This window comes from Dromaius novaehollandiae, unplaced genomic scaffold, assembly GCF_036370855.1.
Source record: "Dromaius novaehollandiae isolate bDroNov1 unplaced genomic scaffold, bDroNov1.hap1 HAP1_SCAFFOLD_31, whole genome shotgun sequence".
In the NCBI taxonomy this organism is placed as follows: domain Eukaryota; kingdom Metazoa; phylum Chordata; class Aves; order Casuariiformes; family Dromaiidae; genus Dromaius; species Dromaius novaehollandiae.
In genome coordinates, this window is record NW_026991289.1 from 1,712,556 (window position 1) to 1,720,176 (window position 7,621).

A 7,621-nucleotide genomic window follows, 5' to 3' on the forward strand; every position below is an offset into this window, starting at 1 on the left:
TCCCATCACTTCTTTAAAAGAAACAGAAAACCTTTAAATTTCAGCACAGGTCTGATTTCTTCCCTGTCAGTGTTCAGTTTCTCCCTCTCTTGTTGTTACCCTGTAGCACTTCCTTCTCTTACTACATTTACTTCTTGAGAGACCCCCATCTCATCTGTATCAGCTATAGCCTACACTTCAAAGATGAAGCATTACATTGACAGAGGAGTTAGCATCCAGCAGAACATGGGGACTCTTTATTTAACAATTTAAAAGTTTAAAAAAGATGAAAATTTAGTAAAATTCATCATTACAAATTGACTGCCATTTCTTTTCACTTTTCCACTCCCTTTTTGCTGGTCTTTCTGTTCCTTTCAGTCCTGCAACTTTTTGGTCAGATTTGGAGACTGCTTTCTGCCCAACAGCCACACACCACCACACAGACACCCAGCCTCATAATCACTATCAGATCTCTGGGAGGAATTTTGGTGGGGCCTGACACAACAGTGCCGTTGTGAACCTGACCTTTGAGACATGTGCTCATCCACAGCATTGGCCATAATGGGATACTCCCTCTCAAAGTCTATCAGAAGATACCATGAATGCAGAGGCCTTGTTGAGATATTTCAAGGAGTTGACTTCCTACCAGCCATAATGATTCTCACAGCTTTCTGCCTTGCTTAGTCATCCTCAAGCAGTTGCGCACAACAGTCTTCCAGGCCTCTTTCATCTGCTCATTCCTTAGGCTGAATATGAAGGGGTTTAAAAGAGGAGTCACAATGCCAGAGAGAACAGAGAGGATTTTGTTGAGGTGCACAGAGTTCATCTGGGAAGGCCTGACATAGACAAAGATGGAGATGCCAAAACCCAGGGAAATAACAGTGAAATGAGAAGCGCAAGTGGCAAATGTTTTCTGCCTGCCCTGGGCAGATGGGATCCGGAATATGGTCGAAATAATCCAAGCATAGAAGATGATGGTTAATGCCAAGGAGCCGAGGAGCAGGACCAAGGACACCACAAAATCATTCAGCTCAACAAGCCGGATGTCCGTGCAAGCGAGGTGCAGGAGAGGTGCGCTGGCACAGAAGTAGTGGTCGATGATGTTGGGACCACAGTACGGCAGCCTGGCTTTCAGGACCACTGATGGCAGGATCAAGACCAAGCCACCCACCCACGCACCCAGTACAAGCTGGCTGCACACCCTTTCCATCATGATGGTGGGATACCTCAGGGGGTTGCATATTGCCACATACCGGTCATAGGACATGATGGCAAAGAGGATGAACTCCGTTGCAGCTAGGAAGAAGTAAAAGAAGAGTTGGCTAAAGCAGCCAGCAAAGGAGATGGTTTTCTTCTCTGACAGGATGTTTGCCAGCATTTTTGGCACAACAAAGGAAGTCATGGCAATCTCAATGAAGGACAAATTAGTGAGGAAGTAATACATGGGAGAACGGAGGCAGCAGTCTGTATAGACCAGTATAATGATTAGAGCATTTCCCAGGACAGTCACTACATAAGCAAGCAGGAACACCACAAAGATGATGATCTCCACTTCATGGCTATTAGGAAATCCCACCAGGACAAACTCTCACAGCTGTGACATTCCCCATCCAAGTGTGTTCTCTGTCATGGTGAGAGTAGGAGAGCAACATAGTGTCTTTGAATATTGAATTCATTGATTTCAAAAAGATCTTTCCTCCCCACTTGGGTCTCCATTCCTCCCCATCCAGCAGTCACAAATATTTGTTATAGCTCTTCACTTAAGAAAGAAGATGGAATAGGCAGGCCTTTGCAGCCAAGCTCCTTTAATCTCTCTGCTGCCATCAGTCAAAATTACCATCAAATCACAACATACGATGGATTATTTTCATCCTACATTTCTTATGTCTGCATTTCCATGTCATGCATGCATGCACAAAGTAACCAAAATTTATATTTGCAAAGGAAATACCTTTCCTCTTACGTCTGCGCTTTTGCACCTACCTTCTGCATGAAGGGCACCCCATGTATTTATTTTTGGTAGCTTGCTGAAGATAGTTGTGTCCAAGTTCCTGATGAGAGCTTCAGTTCCAGTAAGCAAGATGCAAGTTGTGGAGAGACAGAGGGAGCAAAAGTGGATCCTGCATTCCCAGTTTATATCGTAGCATCAGAGGAACTCGCCTTCTAGCTGAGTTACTGCACAGCCTGCAACAGGACAAATACAGAGGAGCAAATATAAGATAGAGCGAGTGATAAGACTCAAAGTATTTGAATAAAAAGAAGTTTTCACTCCTGCTGATGGCATAACCATGGCTATGCTGCAGGCTCTGATAAGCTGAACTCCATGTCATGAGAACTGAGCAATGCTTTCTGTGGTCTGTGTAAGCCTTGGCTGCTGATTGCCATGGGAATGAGCCTAGTCATCACAAGAACACCTAAGCAATTTATAAATGCAGAACCTCCCATGGAAAGAGGTCCAGAAAGTAATGTTCAGGAGAGTGCCAGAAGTCTTTTTTTTTTTTTTTTTTTTTTTTAAATGAAGACAGCACATTTCACAGTGGGCCAATTATACTTGATAGACTGAGAAATGACGACGAGAAGAATAATTGGCTGCCTTACAAGCATTTGCACCTTGAAAGCTGGTGATTTCTGACTCAAGGGATTCAGGCAGACGAGTCTCACCTCAAGTTTACACAAGTAGGGAACCTTCTCATTTTGAAACTCTGCAGTGCCAGGGACTCAGGGGGGCCTGGGGGAAGGAGGGAGCTGGGGGGAAGACATGCAGGAAAGGACAGGACTGAGACTAAGGTATCATCAAAAATTTCAACTGTGTAAAAACTCATCAGGAAAATAAAGAACACGCTGACTTACCTCAGGACATCGAGCACCAACCTTCAGCATGAAGGGGTGACTTCTGCGTTGATGGTGCCAGACAATGACGATCAAGGTCAGGGTTTCACCCTCTGCCTCTTCCCCACCACACCCTTCTTTTCCATGAACTCTCTGCAAACCACCACCCAGGACTCAGGCATTACTCTGCCCTTGCTATTTTCTTCTGGCAGCACCTGTGGCGCATGTCCAGCAGCAGCTGAATGTCCTCTGCCCTCTGGTGTGTCCTGAGGTTTAAAGCACTAACAAGTCTCAGAAGGCTCCTGCTGCAGCTGGTCTCTCCCTAGGGACTGCAGAGAGTGAGCAATGCATAATTGTCTCTCAAAGGAGACTGAATCCTCTGAACCGCTGGAAACTTTGCAAGTTCCTTTGGCAAGGCTTTCTTTTCAAATAACTCTGGGGCATTTCAACTTTGGGTTATACTCCACTTGGAAAGGAAACCGAGGCAGGCAATGGCTAGCACTCCTCCAAACTCACAAAGTAGAACCAGTAGAGATCCATGAATGGGATTCCCCTCACCTCCCTGCAGACGACTGTCTGTTCACTGACTCACTCAGGTTGAGAGCGCCCTGCTTGTCTAAGCTGGTCCCTCCAGCCTCTTGCGATGGTCAGGGAGGAGGAAGAGGCCAAGCCACATTTCCTCCCAGCCATGGAGACTTGCCCTGGGTGATGGGGTGAGTCCACCTTGGGTGCCAGGCTCTGTCCCCTGGGGGGAAAGGGCCCCAAACCTCTCCCTGAGGCACAGGGGCCTGGCGTGTCGGGGGCTGAAGGGAGCAGAGATACCGATATATCCTTGTGGTTCAGGTCCATATCTCCTCCCTGGGAGGTGCTCTGGGGCCTCCTTTGCTCCTGTTGTGGCACAAATAGGTGCCATCGGGCATGATTCCTCTTGGCCCTGTTGGACTTGCATGTCATGAAATGCTGTCTCCTCAGCCTCTTCACTATCTGGAAAAGCAGGAGAGGGCAGCCCAGTGGACACAGACATTGGTGCTGTAGCTTCTAAGGACAGGAGACCTGAATCTAAGCGGGAGGACTGATTTTTTTAGGACAGTCACTGTCATTTCAATATAAGTGACAACACAGAGGTGTGCGCTTTGGAGCTTGACATGAGCGCTCCTCACCCCCTCAGAAGTGCTGGTGTGTGGGAGGCCTTTCCCTGTGCACGGGAAGGCAGTGCAGCTCAGCTCTTGTAGTGTGTCTCTGGCCTCCAGCTGCCTTTTTGAAAAGATGAAAAGTCACCTTGAAACTCCATGTCACATCTCCACACTTGCTCAGTCTTTCTCAAACACCCAGGATGATCAGAAAGGGCCCCAGACACAAATATCATAAGATCAAAGGATAATTCCTGTTGGAAGGAACATCTTGAAGCTTCTACTTCCAGCTCCTGCTCAAGGCAGGGTCAGGATGACATCAGACCACTTTGCTCAGAGCTTTATCCATTGGGTCTTGAAAACCTCCAAGGATGGAGACTGCGCATCCTGCATGTTTAGACAGCCTGTTCCAATACTTGACTATCCTCATGGTGAAAAAATATTTTCCTGCTCTCTGTTGTTCAGTCTGCACCACTCTTCATTCAACTTCTCCTCTCTCTTTTCCACCCACAGAGCACCACTGTGAAGAGCCTGGCTCTACCATCTTTATGACCATGTCATAGGTATTGGAAAACTGGTATAATTTCTCCCCAAAGTCGACTCTTCTCCGGCCTGAATAAGCCTCATTCTTTCACCTGTCCTCACAGGGAAAATGCTGCAAACCCCTGAGCATCCGCATGGCTCTCCACTGAACTCACTACAGTTTGCCAATGCCTATTGTATATTGGGGGCCCCAAACTGGACACATTAGATGTGGCCTAGCAAGCACTGAGTAATGGTGGATGACACCTTCCCTCAATCTACTGGCCGTGCTCCTATTCATACAGCCCAGGATGCTATTGGCCTTCCTTGCTGCATGGGCACTCTGCTGGCTCCTGTCCCCATCGCTGCGCACCAGGACCCCCAGGACCTTTTCTGCAGCACTGCTCCCAGCTAGTCTGTCTCCTCCTTGGATCATTGCAAGAGCTCCTCCTTCGCAGGGGCAGGATTTGGCCCTTGTCCTTGATTGAAATTCATGAGGATCCTGTTGGCTTTTCCTGCAGCCTGTCTAAGGCCTTCTGCATGGTTGCCATGTCCTTGAGCATAGTGACTGGTCCTCCTGATTTCTTGTCATGTGCAGGCCTCTCCCAGGTGACTGCTAAAGATGTAAAACAGGTCAGGTCCAAGGATATGCCCCTTGAGAGACTCCACTTTTTAATGCCTGCCAGGTTTAGTATGACCCATAATCTCTCTGTTCTGAGCCCCATCACCCAATCAGTGTTTTATTCATCTGGGCATCCACCTGTCTAGGCCATCACATCCTGACTTGGATACAAGACTATTGTAGGAGACTGTGCCAAAGCCTTGCTAAAGATAAGCGTAGTGAGAACACCTGCAGGAGATCTGGCGAGGAGTCAGGGGACTGGCAGAGTACATGAGAGCAGCCCCAGAGTGTGTTCTCTACACACTGACTGAATTCCCATCAAGGCCAGACATGCACATTCCGTTTTGCCAGCAACGTCTAGCTGCTTCGCAGCCAGCAGCTACTCAGGCTTAGCACAACTGATATAAGGAAATAGTTCTAGTAGCTAAAAGGGCCCTTAGGATAGACAGAGTGAGTCTTGCTGGAGCTTCCAACCCGTGCGTCCAGCAGCCTCCCATCAATGGCCCCTCCACAAAGTGCCTGGGCTCCCCGCGCAGTTTGGAGTGTAAGTCCTTTGTTAAATCTACTCTGTCTAAACCGCTCATGAACCTTGAACCATGACCCCTTTCCTGCCTTAAGCTCACATTCGGTGTTGTTGGCAGGATACCAATGTAGAAATGCCTCTTTGGGGGCGAGAGGAGCAGGGTTAGATTGGAAGCTGCATTCCGGGGTGGTCCATGGCGGGTTGGTGGGCACCCATGGCTGGCAAGCTGATGGGGTGGGTCTCCCCCACAACATGGACAGAGCTAGAGAGTGAGCCAGGGGCATCCTCAGAGTAGCTCATGGAACTGATCTCCAAGCTCCGGCTGAAAAAAATCAGGGCTGGGGGATCAGCAGGGGATCTGAGGTGGATCCTACTGACTGCGCTCCTCACTTTGGACAAGGTGTTGCTGACACAGTGCCAGCGAAAAAGGCAGTTGGAAAGTGATCTTCAAGCTTCTAAGGAGGCTTACAAGGTGACCCAGGAATCTGTGACTGCAACCATGGATGGAGCTGAGAAGCTGAAGCACCGATGTGCTGATGTGCCATTGTGGCTGCCTGCATTGCAAATTGCTGGCAGTGAGGGTGGGGAGGGGGGCAGCGAGATGTCCGTCCCCTGGTGGTGTGGGCACTGGTGCAAAAAACGGACTGGGAGCTGGAAAGTCGGGATGGGACTATCTGGAACCCCAACCAACCCCCCAGTTCAGAGTCAGACACAGAGCCTTAAGGGTGGCAGATGTCCGGCCGGTGTCAGAGCAGTGGCTCACTGGACCGAACACAGCCACTTTGCAAGGGACCACAGCTACTGGCGATTTTAAAGCATCAGAGCTGCAGGATGTGCAGGGGCACTGCAGGCAGCCACCCTGTGAAGGGTTATACGAGTGGCTGTTAAGGCTGTGGGACGACGGGGCAGAGGCAGTTTATTCTACTAGAGAGAAGCTACTAGAAAGGGTTTCTAGGTATCTACTAGAGAGGATGGGGGCTCTGCCCCAGGATCCCAGGAGATCACAGGTGGTGACCCATGACACCCACTGCCCTGCCAGCAGTGTGCACAGAGGGGGAGCTGCCAGAGGCACAAACAGAGGCCAGTCAGTGTTGCCCTCATTGTACTCACTTAGCTCCACAGTGGTTGCAGACCAAAAGTGTTATATCCACAGAGGGCAAAAGCCTGGGGAGGTGTGGCAACTTGATTATACTGGACATTTCCTGGAGAACCAGCAGCACAGATACGTCCTGACCACTCTGGTCCATACCTGCTCTGGTCTATTGTACACCCACTCCTGAGCCACAGCTACTCAGCTGGTAATTCCATTAAACTAGAACCTCCTTTTATTACTTGGGGTGGCCTGCAGTTCCTCATGCTGTTATCTACTTAGAGGCACCACAAGTCAGGGGGAGCCATCTGCACACACACCCATTAACAGCTGACACAAGAGAGCTTCAGTCTGGAGGACCTTGAGAACCTTGGGAATTCGGCCAACAGGAACCTCAGGAAGTTTTACAAGGAGAAGGGGCAAGTCCTGCACCTGGGGAAGGATAACTCCATGCATCAGGGCAGGTTGGGACCTTACCGGCTGAGGAGTAAAACTGAGGAGAAGGGCCTGGGCATCATGAGAAATGTCCTATGAGCCAGTGGGGCGCACTCCTTGTGAATAAGGCCGAATGACTATGGGCTGCATCAGGAGGAGTGTGGCACCCACACAAGGGGAGCCATTATCCCCCTTGACTCAGCACTGGGGTGGCCATAGCTGGAGTAGTGTGTCCCAGGGTGGGGCTCCCAGGAGCTTCTCTTGGTAGTGGGAAGCAGCACAAGAAGGGGAAACAGTCACAATCTGCAGCTTGGGAGGTTCAGACTGGACATCGACATGAATCAATGTCACTCCAGGAGTAGTGCTGTGGTGCAAAAGGTCACCAGAGGGAGTCTATGATCAGCCCCTGATTCTGTGTTTCAAGGAACAGCCAGTGAGGATGGAGAGACACCAGTAAAGGGAGGGAGATCCCAAGGTGAGAGCAAGGTGGG